Genomic DNA, 14,028 nt, shown 5'->3' with positions numbered 1-14,028 from the left:
TCCAGCTCAGAAAGGAAATTTAAAAAGTAATTTTAAAAAAGTGTTCGTACTTAAGGAGAAACAAAACTGTAACTATGCTCCTGCCTTTCCTGTTCAGTTCATAATGAGAGGGATGGAGTTTAAACAGAAGGAAATCTGAGAACTCAAATAGTCTGCCAAGATCTCTCTGCAAACACATTCTTCCTCATAGCAATGACAATACAGCACACAAACACCTTGAGGAAATGCAGGAGCATCAGCTGCCACAATATATAGAATCACAGAAATTTTTAGGTTGGAAAAAGACTTTTAAGACTATTAAATCCAACTGTTTATCCAGCACTATCAGGTCCAACACTAAGCCATGTCCCTCAGTGCCACATTTACACACCTTATGGATACCTCCAGGGATGGTCACACTACCACTTCCCTGGGCAGCCTGCTCCAGGGCTTGACAACACTTTCAGAGAAGAAATTTTTCCTAATAGCCAGTCTAAAGCTTCCCTGGTGCATCTTGTGGCCATTTCCTTTTATCCTACCACTTGTTACTTGGGAGAAGTGACCAACCCCCACACCACTGCAACCTCCATTCCAGGCAGTACACGGGGCACCACATCAGGAAAAACATTTATCAAAAAAGTAATTCAGGAAAAGAAAATATTCCTGCCAACATAGCAGAGAAACAGTTAAGGTGCAGGAAGGGTTCCTTTGCAGGAGCCCTGGACACAAAGTGAGATCCACATTAAGTCTCTTGGCCTTGCCAATATCCTTCTTGTGTTATCAGAATCTTTGCGGATCAGATTTTTCCGTGTAGCAAAATTTGGACATTACATCAAATATTCCCAGGGAAAATGTCATTCTGTGCCCTCTCTACTGAACCTGCTCAATCATTTACACACCACAGCTCCTGTTTCAAAGCAGGATCTGAGACAATGCTTAGCCACCAGAGACAGGAGTGTTTTTTTATTTTCAGTTTATTTTGGCCACAGTTTATGTGTGCTTTTGTGCATTGAAAGTTACAATCCTTGGACATGACATTTCACCAAATATATTAAGGATCTGACCCATCCCTTATTGAATGGTGGCAGAACTCCCACTGACACCATGAAAACAGGATTAAGCACTAATCTTTTATGCAAACCATGAATGCAAATTTTTTTCAGCTCCTAAACTGCAAACACCACTGAGATCACTGCATTTTTCAGCTGTATCTTGTTTAAAATGTGCCTACTGTTGGGTTTGCTATAGCTTTTATTAGGAGAGAAGTGTCGATGGCATTTTTAAACACGAGAAAAATAATGAGTTCATCCTGATGCTAATTGCAATTACTGCAGAAGTTAAGAGGTTGAAGACAAAACCCCTTTTTTTTTTGCAAAGAAATTTAGAGGCCAGCATAAGGAATGTTATGGAAAATAAAGCAGGATAGTATAGTGCTAAAGAGAAAAATGGGCTGGATTGTACCTAAAGGAAATTAGCCCAAGTTAATTTTACTTCAGTGAAGTTGTTGCACTTTACCTTTGGCCCATCTACTAATTGCTCACTTAGGAGGAGCAATGAGATTTGAACATTTTAAGTGATGACGTTCACAAAAAATACTGGCCAGATTTTGAAAGTCTGTAACAATCTGAATTCATATTGATCTTATCCAAACTGCAGCATAAATACTAAATTCTGCCTGGAAAGGGAAGAAAAGGGATTAAAAGATTGAAATCCCTTTAGAAAGTCTCTTGAAATGATAGATACACCTTAAAAGGAAATAGGACCTGAGGTAGGACTACGAACTAGCTATAAATCTGGAATGATTTCTGTGAAAGTATTATAAATGTTCAGTTTAAAGTCTTTCCCTGGACTTTTCAATGCATTAAAAGCAAAGGTGAGTTTTTTGTTTTGTGCAATTGAGAAAACTTGAGAAATAGAGACTGATAGCAAAGAGATGAAAGAAGCCGATTTTTCATTTTAAAAGTAGTATATTTAATTACAGCTGATGTTCAAGTTACTCATCAAGTAGTGTTCTATTCCATTTGCTGAAATTTATTCTGAATTTTTGCTTTACCTAATAAAGCATCAGCTGACTTTTCCTGGCAAAAGACAGGAACCTTTACAGCATCTGAGCAACCCAACCCAGCTGCCTGGGAGCAATACCTGCTCTACAGCATATGGGCACATCCTACAGCAGCCACAGCCTTCTCACATTGATGACTGTGGAGACAGTGAGAAACACTCAAGGCAGCAGAATTTGCCAAGTTGTGTGAGATACTTGGAAGAGCAAAATAGTCAAAAATAGGAAAATACCTGCCAGATGTCTGTGTCTGACAGAGTCCTGAGATTGCCCTGCTATGACTTACATCAGACTTCTGTATCACTGCTCAGAGCAGGAGCTTGATTCCATGTGACAGTCAGGTTATGGGGTTTTATTCCTGTCCTCTGATAGATTTCCCTATCTTTTTGGGAAAACTTAGCTATTTTTCCTATCCCACTTTGCCTCATGGTTCTGATTTTCAGCTGAGTGACCTCAGGTACCCCAGGCCATGAGTCTTCTCTGAGGAGGGATGAAAGCTCATGTCACAGTACCTCTGTGCAACTGCTTCTGGGTTCTCAAAAGCCCCAGAAATGGGACACAGGGTAACTGCTATGGTACTGCCACCCATCTCACCTTTCCCAATAACCTCAGAGAAGCCATCACACCAGAATGTTTCCTGGGCATAAAGGAAAAATGAAGTCACTTGCTTGTTTACTTTCTTTTCTCTTTCACTGTACTTTTTGGATAGGTCAAGACTCTCCTGTAGCTTTTGAAAAGCCTGTTTCTGGGCCTTTAATTAAGCACCTGGGTCTTTTCAAAAGGAAGATCATAAAAAACAGTTCTTGAGCATCTTTTATGCCTCTTGAAAATACACTTTTATGTCTGTGAGTGCTCTTCCATTACTGCACATGGACAGAAGGGAGCTTCCCTGGACAGGCTATAAATATACAATGAAACTCAGAGCATGTTTGTGTAAAGTCAGGTCACCAGTGTTAGCACTTTGTTGACTCATTTCTGAAAAGAAAGTAAGAGAAAATACCAACCCAGTCCTAAAATTTTCAACATTAATGTCTGATTCTGCTATGACACCAGGAAAACCATTCATTGGTATTCCCTTAGAACAAAATCAGCAGGGAGAGTAAAAAAGCCTGCAGTGTGATTTGAAAAAGGAAAGCGCAGCTTTGTTTTTGTTTGAGCCAGTACAGTAATGAATCCCAGCTCAGAAAACACTCCACACCCTTATTTAAACAAAAACAGAGAAGGTCCAATCTGTGTGGGAACTGCACCTGTTCAGCTGTGGACACAGCAGACAGGGAGGCACTCGTCCACCTGAGCAAGACCAAGAGCAAGCATCCTGGCTCTCTTCCTCCTGGTGTGTCCCTGAAATGTCACAGGAGCATGGATCCTTCTGGTGGCCCCAGCATTTCCTCCAAGGATGAAGGCAACAGAAGCACGTGGCATGTGACCTTGGCAGTGTTGTTTGCCTCATGCATCCTGTTTCTAAAGGCTTGGATTCAATGCTGAGATCCAATGTCCTTAGGGTATTTTCTTACTGGAAGGGAAAGTTTATGCATATTTTAGGAAAATATGTTTTTGATTGGTTTGCTTGTTGTTCCTCTTTCAGGTCTATTTTTTTCCAAGTGTCAGAAAAATAAGATGCTAGATTTCAAAGGGTCCTACAACTGCACCAAATATGATCCAGATACCAGAGAGAAGAAAACAGTGCATCCTCAGCAGCCTTCCCGATACACAGCTCACTATGTCCTCTGCAGCAGGTAAATAAAAAGCCTGTGGGAAATGATTTGCTGATAAGGCAATAGCATTTCTCTTCCTTCCAAAATGTGCTTGCCAACACAGGAAGACACTGACCACTGCACTTGGGCTGTTCTTGGCAAAACAAAACAGAAAGGAGTGGGAACCTTTAGGGAGAAAGTGGCACAGCTGAGCAGGGAGCACCCCAAGCAGAAGTTGTAACCAACAGAGCGAATGCCAAGGGCCATTACCCTGGGAGCTGCCTGGCACATTTCTGAGGGCCCTGCCCCAATGTTCCTCTGCACAGAATTAAAGAGAGGCGAGTGGGAATTAATAGCTTTGACCGCCCTTAGACACAGCCACGCGCAGCACGTGACAAACAGAACGCTTGGGAAAGAGGGAGGCCGAGCCACATCCCACTGCCAGGCTGCTCAGCAGCTGCTTCTGTATTCTTCATCTGAAAAAGTCCCAAGGTTGTTTAATTTCATCCCAAGCTCCTGAAAGCCTGGAGTCCTGATATCAGGCACCCTGATCACTTTACAGTGTTGGATGAAAAGTGAAGTTCACTGTGTACAACTTCCCCTGCCTGGCTCTGCAGCTCTCCAGCTGCAAGCTCAGCAGCACTAAGTATTCAAGCACGGCAAAGCACTTCGCTGCAGCTGTGCCCAGAAACATAGGAAAGCACTTCCACTAACTTTTCCTGTCAGTCTCAGCACTTGTGCTGCTGTTGTTCACCTCCCCAGGAGAGCAGAGCTCCCACTCAACTTACAAGAGCCACCTGCTTCCCCCTCAGCAAGCCTCCCATCCCCTGTCATGTATCTTCCTTATAGACAAGGTTTGGTCCCCCAGCCCCTGCTCACCCAAGTCGGTTTGCATTGTTAGAATAATGAGTCCCATTTCAGGAGGATCCTTCCTCCAGATGGATCCAAAGCATTTCACAAACTGTTAATTAGGCAAGCTAAACTCAGCAGAGGAAGCTCTCCTTAGAACTGCACAACAAATCCCTTTTGGATGTTAGAAAGCAGATGTCTTACCATCAGCCCAGCACAAATAATGAGAGATATTTGTAAGGAAATTCAGCCTGGGGAGGAAATATCTGAATGTACAGGTACTAGGTCAGACAATTTATGGTTTCCTCTAAAGAGGCACCCGAGAAGAGAGGCTGGTTCTTTTCCTTCACTGCTCCAAGGGAGGGGCTGCACCAGACCCTCACTGAGCTCCTGGAAATGCATATACAGGTTCCTGCCTCCATGTTCTAAAGCAGAGCAGTCAATGGGGAATAAGGTTTTTAAGATTACTTAAAGGTTTTTCTTGCTTTTCAATCTTTCATGTTCCTTATGGCCTGCCTTTTCCCCAGAGGTTAAGGCCTGGTTCCTTACAGCCCCTAGATTTCACAGTGGTGATGGGGGTCAAACCTCCTGGATTCTCCACAAGATTTTTGACTCTGCTAGAAGTGTTAGTGCTGGAAGAAGGAAAGTATCAGCAGAAAAAAAGAAATCCCTGCAGATGTAAAATCCCCTCACTCTATTGGCTTTGTCATGGCATGCAAACATACAAGCAAAGGATGTGTCCTCAGAGTCTCTTCTGCCTCACGCTTTGACTTTGCCGGTGGTGAATAAGGCCCTTGCCTACCTCATGCAAGGTACATGTTTTATCAGACATAGCATGCCTGCATCTTGTCTGCATCCAGGAAAGCCATGGAATCCACAGGTGGGAAAAATGGACACCATGGGCCAAAATGTCCACCTAGCTCTCACATGGCCATATCTCCCACTGCCCAGTGTGGAGATGTGGGCCAGGAACACTGGACTGAGGCCCCTCTTAAACATGAAATGTCAGGAGGGCAGCAAGAATACTGTAAGGCAGAGTAGAGAGATTAGCTACAATTATAACCCCATCCCAAATTGTCCCTGCCCCAGAAACCCAGCATGAAGGTAGGTCAGGAAATTTGGGATGTAGATGGCCACCAGAGGCCAGACATGGAGACAACTATGGGTGTTTTACTTGTGCCATAAAGTCAAGGACAAGTGGAGCTAACTGCAATTTCCCTGTTAGGGAAGAGTTATAAAAGTGAATGTGCCAAACTGAGATAAGACTCCTTTTATGCCAGAATGGGGCTTTACTAATCATGCTTTTATCTGATGGTGTTCCACTTCACATCTTTGAGGCACACTAAAAAGCTGTGACTAAATGGGTAACTTCAATGTAGAAATTTCTATTTTAAACTAGCATCCTTCCAAAATAGGAAAAAAATTTGGAATATAGACAGCTGACCAAAGTCTATCTTATTTGCATAATGAGTGCTCCCCATCAAACAGAAAAATTAAAACCCTTTGAGTTCCGATTTAACATTAGGTGCATTCTTGAAAACTGCCCCAGGGTGCAGAAATATGCATAAGTGCTTCTACTCTGGTGCCAGAAGTGATTGTACCTTCAGGAAATGCTTTTTAAACCAGTTTCTGAGTCTCACTCAAACTGCTTAAATACTTTCTTGCAGTTGGCATGCTGAGTTTTGTTACAGATTCCATTATAAATGCTGAATCCCAAACACCTCTCAAACTACTCCCTTTTGAAAAGCATAGGAAGTCACATAGGGATGAAGGATGCTCATTTCCAGTAGGGCTTGCCACCAACCATATAGGCTTCTGCCTATATGTGATGGCTTTCTGAAGTCCTCTCATTCACATAAAAACAGCATTGATCTGCAAAGCTTGTTGATCCCTGGGAGGCTTGAAGAATGGTTAGAAGTCTTGTTTGGGAAGTTTTTTTAAGTTTCCCATTTTTCCACTGCTAAGGTTTGTATAAATACAAGGTAAGAAAATTGTTCTTCATGTCTCATTTTTGAGAAAGCAGCCACCACTGAGAAGCCACAATGAGACTCTCTCTCTCTCTTCAGGCACCAGCCCACTAGACAAATTGAAGTCTGTTATTTCTGCAGAGTTCCCATTCATATGGAATATTTTGTAATGGTCTCATAAGCAGCAAATTTTAGAACACGACATTACAAAATATGGGGAAAAAAAGAAAAATGTGACTCCAGTCTAACTTCCCTGCAGCACTGAATTTGGTTTTAAAGGAAAAGAAACTGTGCACATAGATAAAGGCATAGCTCTGTTTTCAGAAGGATGAAAAAGATAACATAAAAACATTTGACTTGCTATTTACCCAGAATTTTCTAAATTCTTTGTATAAATTCAAAGCGTATCAAGTATGAAGAAAATTAGACAAAGTTTTCCTATTAAACTTTTTGATAAAAAGCACATAATATTCTTTTTTTTACGTTGTACCTTTCTGAAATGACACAGAAAAGTCTCAACACACACTGATTACCATTTTCATTGTCAGCTACGAGAAAATGCAACCAAAAAGAAGGTTTCGAGAGGGGGTTGCTTTGTATAGGCTACAAATATGGATCAAATATTGTTCTGTTTTCTTGTGGTTCTCCATCATCTCAGTACACAATTATGTAACAATAAGGTTGACCTGGGCTAAGAACAATCAGCAAAGGGAGATGTCAGGATCTCTGCCTCTTGCTGTCTTCTGGGCTAAGACAGGAGCAGCACTAGAATCTCTGTTTTGATGAAGACAGGTCCTGCTGGACTCCAAACAGGAGTAATCAGAGGAAATTCTGTGTTTAATGCTATAAAAATACCTCAAGGAACCATTTTGATCTTAAAATCTCAGTTGACAGCCTATGTGTTACCCTGCAACTTGAACTCATGCTCAAGCTCAAGGCTGTGATCTGAAACAGACCAAGTGTCTCAGCCAAAGTTCACAGCAGCAGATGAAAGGAATTGGCTTGAACTGATTTTGACCCATAACCAGGGTACATGAACAGTAAAGCAGAATTGGGCATCATGCTGAAGATCATAACTTAAGAAACACAGCAGACAGGAAGATGTTTGCAAAAAGTCTCAATGTCTACACTTCATGAGTCTGAACAGACTCTAGTACTAATTGTTACACCTTATCTCCATATTAAACATTTCTTTCACTTGATTGAGGAGCAGATATACAGTCCTGTGTATATGCCACTAATAAAAGGAGCAACACCTGAGAAATGGCACAATTTAAGATCTAGCCTGTGCTTCACATTTATTTCTACATTAATGTGTAATTACATGCAGTGGATAGACATGGAAAACAATCCTAGCCTTGGCATGGAGAATTTCTGTACAGCATTTACAAAGTATAATATTACTGACACCTAATTTAGTCTGTCAGAGCAGCACTATGAGGGACTAATTAAAGTCAAAGTAGAACAAATGCTTGTGCTCAAGAAAAACACCAGGGAAAACACGGACAGATTTTACCAATCTGCACATAGCTCGTGCCTGTCAGTGTGAAGTGCGTCTGAGGTGGTACGTTTCATACATTTTACCTGCTTCAAAGCAGAGTCTGTTCCACTAAGATAGCTCTCAATTTCAAAAGAGCAGAGCATTGGCACTCACTGCCCAGATTTGCTTACTTAACCAAGCTTAAGTTTTTGAATTTTGAGCCTCCAGTTACTTTTTTAAAGTTGTGTTTGGCTTTTCATGGCCCCAGAAATCTATATACCAAATATGATAAATCTCCCATGCCTAGGAGGAAAAACAAAAGCAAGCAAACAAACAAACAAAAAGACAGGCAGGATGAAGAGAAGGAGGGTAAGGAGACAGAATAGCATTTCCAGCACAACTGTTGGATCAACTCACTGTTAGTTGCTTGTATGAAGCAAGACCCCACAACTACCAGGGTATTTTGCAGGGCATTAAATTTATTCAATGTAGGGCTGGGGCAAAGGGAGAAAGGGTGCTGAGGCTGTTATACACCAAGTTTTCATTATTTCAGCAAATTAGGATCCTTCTTGCCAGAGGCCAGTATTTTGAAAATGCCCTGAAAAGCCCTGTTTTAAAATTCACTGAAGCTATAGGACTTGGAATCAACTAGTCAAAGAGCCAGGTACTCCTGAATAGCTGTTTACTGATTGCAGTATATATGCAGAGAATGAGAATCTGTAATTACTCATTCTCAGCACCTGAAATTACCTCAGTTCTGCTATCAGCATTTGGGACATGGAACCTACAAAGCATCAAAGAAGAGCACATGTTTCTGCTTAGGCTTCTGAGGTTCAGCAAGCCTGGGAGACATGACCCAAAGCTGTGCATCCCAAAATCCATCATTTTGCCATATCATGTGGCATTCAGTTGCTGTTCCCAGCACGGGCTTTGGCCACAGAGCAGTGCAACACTGGTGATAGCTCCAGGCGAGACTAAGCTCCATCCTTCCCTGTGGGCAGACCACTTGAATGGTAAAAAATAGGCTGTGTGTGATGGCTTAGGGTATAAGAGTGACAAAGAGGTTACATGTTTGCACAGGAAAGCTTTCAGAACTGAGCTATGAAAGACATTTGAACACATTAGCCAGGAGCTTAAAGAAGAAGGTCAACCCAATGCTGGCTTTCTTAGCTTGGCTACAGAGTATTTTTCAAAGTCCAACCCTTTCAAATTATTTCTGCTGGCCCACATGTACCCTCCATCAAGGCAAAGCTGGTTCCCTCTATTGCTTGATTCGCAGAGCAATTCAGAGCCTGTACAGTCACTGGACCCCATTCCTTTGCCTTGTTCTGTGCTGGAGATGCTCCTCACAGCTACACAACATACACATCCAGGCTTTTGCTTTGCATAGTACCAGCCCAGCCTGAAGGGACAGTGGCTGGGTTTAGAGCAGCTCCTGTCTTCATTCTTGAGAAAGATTTCAGAAGGACAGGAGCTGAGCTTTCCTAGAACAATCAGAGGCTAACATACAATTACACTGTATTACCTTCAGTCAGATAAATCACTTTTGGGGAAAGAGGTTCATAACAACTCCAGACATGCCTAATAGTTCCACTGTGAGTCTCTGGATAAAGCCAGGGACTGGAAACAAAATGAAATCATTACATGAAATTATTTGTACTACTGTAATGTTTGAAAGTCCCAGCTAAAATAAGACCTTACTTTAGCAGGTGCTGTGCAGAGCCAGACACAGGCAGTTTCTGCCTGAATTATTTTGCCATCACAACACAAAGGAGAAGGGTGAGGGTCCACTTCTTCCATCTCTTCCCAAAGGCATAGGGACAGCGGAGTTCAAATCTGGGGCCAGCCAAGGCTGGAGTGAATGACAGCCGAGAGCAGAGATTTTGCAACACCACATAACCCAGGTAGCCTTATTGTTATTGTTGCTCTTATTAAATACATTATCAGAGCCTCCTCAAGCAGTGTAAACCAAGATGATTTCCTCAAGCTATGCTCCAAGAGGCATATTACACCCCCCACCAAACTTATTGAATTAAGTGGAGTGTGCGTATTATCTTTGCTTATGGCTTTCAAGGCTCATGAATGCTACTGTAATTGTTTCATAACACAGATCAATAAGTAGAGCCCAAATTATGCCCTGCCTGCCTCAGGGGAAAGGCATTAAGAGTAGCTGGATAACAGCTTTTTCGAGATCTTTCTGCCCACCAAACAAAGAGAACTCACTGTAAACTCTCACTTCTCAGGAAAAGATCTCATTTGCAAGTCAGTCTATAAATTGTTTTGTAAACAGAAGATGGCAAGAGCTTTCATTTGGAATTAAGGAATCAAGTTAACTGGCTAAGGTTATCCTAAAAAGTCCTAAATCTTAAAGCATTTTAAATTAATACACATTTTAAAGGACCTCCCTTCACCCCACATCAGTGTTGTCAGGTTTCATATGTTACTTGAATGCAGAGATCTGCTAGATATTCCAGAAGGACCACATAGGTGAAATGTGTGTTTACTTGAGGACAACAGGAAACACAAAAAGTAGCAAAGAACAATAAAAGAAATGAAAAAAAAAAAAATCCTCATTTCTTTCTATGTTGAAGAAATTTTTGAGTGTTTGTCATTTGCTCCAAGAGAAAATATGCTTTGCTATTTATGCAGCAAGTTAGCATATTTCTGAAGACATAAATAAAAATATCAAGGTGAAACACTGAGGAGTTTATTAGCTTAGTTATTAAGAGCTCTTTACACTTAACAACCTAAAGCATACACAGAGCAATTTGCAATCAACACTTTTTAAGCTCTGAATAATCCATTCCTTAAGTAAGCTTTCCTGCTTCCTTGAAAACATCATTCTTGTCTTCAAACTTTCAAAGAGGAAAGCCAAATTCATTAAAGGAACTTCTTAGCAATGCTTTCCTCTCTCCTCCTTATTCCATCATATCTCCTGTTCTCAAGTGAGCTAATTACTTTGTAATTAGAGCTACAGAGCCTCCTGCCAGGGCAGGACTCAGCCCAGCGAGAATATCTCTCATGGATGGGATCCAGCTGGATAAGGGACCAGTGCAACCCAGGGATGTGACAACTGGCAGAGCTGTTGGCCTGGGACACCTGCTCCTCTTTCCTGGTTACACCTTCTCCTCTAACCAGAGATCCCCTCTAGATCCCCTCCTCCCACTGCCATCTCCTCTCCCATCCAGACTGCATTACCTCACTGCTCTGTTTCTCCCTCATACCCAAACTCCCATCTTCTTCCATCTCCTTCAGCTCCTGCAGTTCCTGAACATCTCCTCTCCCTTCACTCACCAGTTTTTTCTTTCTTCCTCCTTCTCTTTTTTCCCCTTTTCCTTAATGGTTTTGTCTCTTTTCAGCACAATCTACATCAGAAAAAAATATTTCTGCTGCTAAATAGAATTTGTGAGATGTACTGTGCTTATTCAAGCCCTGCACTCACAACACCCAGGTTAGCTTAATATATTCTCTTAATTATCTTGCTGGCTGGCTGCAATACATCATCCTAAACCAAGCCAGCAATATGCAGTGCACTTAAAGATAGCTCATGGAGTGTAAATGAACCTACAGGTCCTTGCAATGATCATGCAAGTGAGACACCTTCTGGCAAGGGTAACATGAAACAGACACAGATAGTTTGCAAATAAGACCTTTTTTTTTTTAAGTAATCCATGAAAACATACCCAATACCAAGAGATAGGTGAGAATAGAGAAGCAAAATTCATGTTTCAGATATAAATCTTGAATTTCTGGCCTTTTTAGAAACTTTCTTAGAGCTCAGAATCACAGCACTTCAGCTTCCTTCCCTGACTGTTTAAATGACACTTCTTTATTTCATTGGACTGGAAGCCTTTAGGGATCATCTCATGGCAGTTCCTTAATTTTTCCTTAAATTCAAAAGAAGAATATAAGTTTCTGCAACACCCACCTGGTAGCTTTCAGGAGAGCTACAATACTACATGGCACAACAAGATGCTCTGCAACCTCTCCTATAGGCTTTGCATTCACTTGCTCTTTGTGTTGTTACCATTAATCTGAAAAAAATATTATTGGACAGAGAGCATACGGTGAATCTAAGAACCTACAGGCAGTTGATTCAATTAGAGTTGATAGGAGAAGAGGTGGCTTTGCAAGAAGACAATAAGAAAAGAAATCAGTAAACAAATGACATAACTTCCTTTACCATGTGCCAGGCCAAGAATCCCACTAAAAAAAAATTACTAAAGCTATAGCAGAGAACACTCCAGGCAGCACCTCATTTGTCTTGACACAACAAAACACAAAAAAGTCATGCTGTAATAGTCAGCTCTTTTGATTGGTTTTCAAATCTGTATACTTTTCAGTCTTGTATGAACACATTTTTCTGAGGACAGGGAAAAAAGAGACCCAGGAGCTTTGTTCTGAAATAATGCAGTATTTCCCAAATCTGCAATGAGTAAAAAATATTTTCATAAACTAACATAATTAAACTTTGAAGGGAAAATCTTTTTAAAAAAATCCAAATATTTTGCTTAGGTGGTAATGCAACAGCTCAGGTGAAAATTAATATAAATTAATCAATGTAAACTAAAGGGAGCACTAAAACAGATCCTCATTCTTACATTTCTGTTGCCAACACTGAATTCAAATAGGATCATGCTGGCAGCAATATAAAGAAAAATAACTTTTCATCCAAAAATTAATCCTAGGCAGCCAAAATGCTGGATACATTATTGAAACAGAACCTGATACATACAGAGCACCATCATTGGGATAATTTTCTTTAACGTGACAGCATCTCGAATTATTAGAAAAAATATTTCAGTAGATAGGAAATTCCAAAACACACATCAGCTTCCTGAACTCTCACCACTTGTTTCTAAACTCATGAAAATTTTAGACATATACAAGAAGAGTCTATTCGACTGGTTGTAAATAGGAAAAAAACAGATTCTGACACACAGCTCTGTTTGCCATTTGTGGATGTGATTGAAAACAAGACCTCCCTTGCACTGCATTTGGCTGATTGAGTTGTATAGTCCTTGCTTGCATTATCAGGGGTTTAAGGACCATTGGATCTGAGCGCAGGATATCATTTTCTCCCTGTTCACATGCATTGTAGTTTAGTGCCAACAGAGAGAAGGACAACTTTTGCATTTTTCTGCAGTATGGTAAAATGTTTTCACAATCACTTTCTACCCCTTTTTATCTCTCACAGTAGTTTTAAAGCATTCTTAACTTTGATGACATCTTTTTTCCTTGCTGGTAGTGCCTGCTGGTGATTAATTTCTAGTTAACAGAAGACATTACACAAAACTATCAGTGAGCAAATTAAAGTGATCTAAATAGTCCTTCCTGGCTTTATAATTTCTGAAGCCATTAGAGAGGCAAGCATACCTGTGCCATTGCAAGAGAAAAGATCCTGTAATATTTCATCTGCCTGTGATTTCTGGGAGCCTGTCCAATGATGTATGAGTGCCAGGGGAAGACAGCACTGTGTCCCTGGGGACTCCCCTGGAGCAGGGCTTCCCGATTCCTGCTCAGCCTCCACTGCACAAAGTCCCTGTGCCTGAGCTGCTTCCCTTAAAGGGAGACAGCACTGCAGGGAGGTGGCTCCAAAGGAAGGTTGCCTGAACCTTAAGTCTTCAGAGATCTGACAGTTCAGCCAAAGGGTGTTTTTTAGGTTATACTTTAAAGGGGGGAAAAAAAAATCTATTTTTTAAATTTAAAAAAAAAAAAAAAAAAAAAAAAAAAAAAAAAAAGATAGTTGTTATTGTTGTTGTTGTTGTTCTTAGGAAAATATTTTTTTACAGATTTCTTTTGTCTGAAACAATAGGTTCTTGAAGCTTGGGTTTCTGAAAGAAGCCGTAATGTTGCCTGAAAAATCAATCAATTAATAACAGTTAGCACAGGGGAACAGCTCCAGAGTAAATTCTTCCTCCAGGTGTATGGCTCTGTAGAAGTTGTACAGAATGTATCTCCTTCTACCGACAAGGGATCATTTCACTCCTCCCATTCTTG

At 40.9% G+C, this 14,028-nt stretch overlaps 1 long non-coding RNA gene across 1 annotated transcript in view; it reads right to left on the bottom strand.

Moving 5' to 3' along the window:
- The window catches only part of LOC310912032, a 31,501-nt gene extending 17,758 nt beyond the window's left edge, over positions 1-13,743 (bottom strand). The window contains exons 1-2 of the long non-coding RNA XR_014590612.1: positions 13,405-13,743; positions 11,957-12,062 (exon numbers count right to left, since the gene is read on the bottom strand). This is a non-coding gene — a long non-coding RNA (uncharacterized lncRNA). The remainder of the gene's footprint in view (positions 1-11,956; positions 12,063-13,404) is intronic.
- Between the last annotated feature and the right edge of the window lie 285 nt (positions 13,744-14,028).

This window comes from Zosterops lateralis (genome assembly GCF_965231275.1).
Source record: "Zosterops lateralis genome assembly, chromosome: 8".
Classification (NCBI taxonomy): domain Eukaryota; kingdom Metazoa; phylum Chordata; class Aves; order Passeriformes; family Zosteropidae; genus Zosterops; species Zosterops lateralis.
This window is presented reverse-complemented; position numbering and strand designations above follow the sequence as displayed.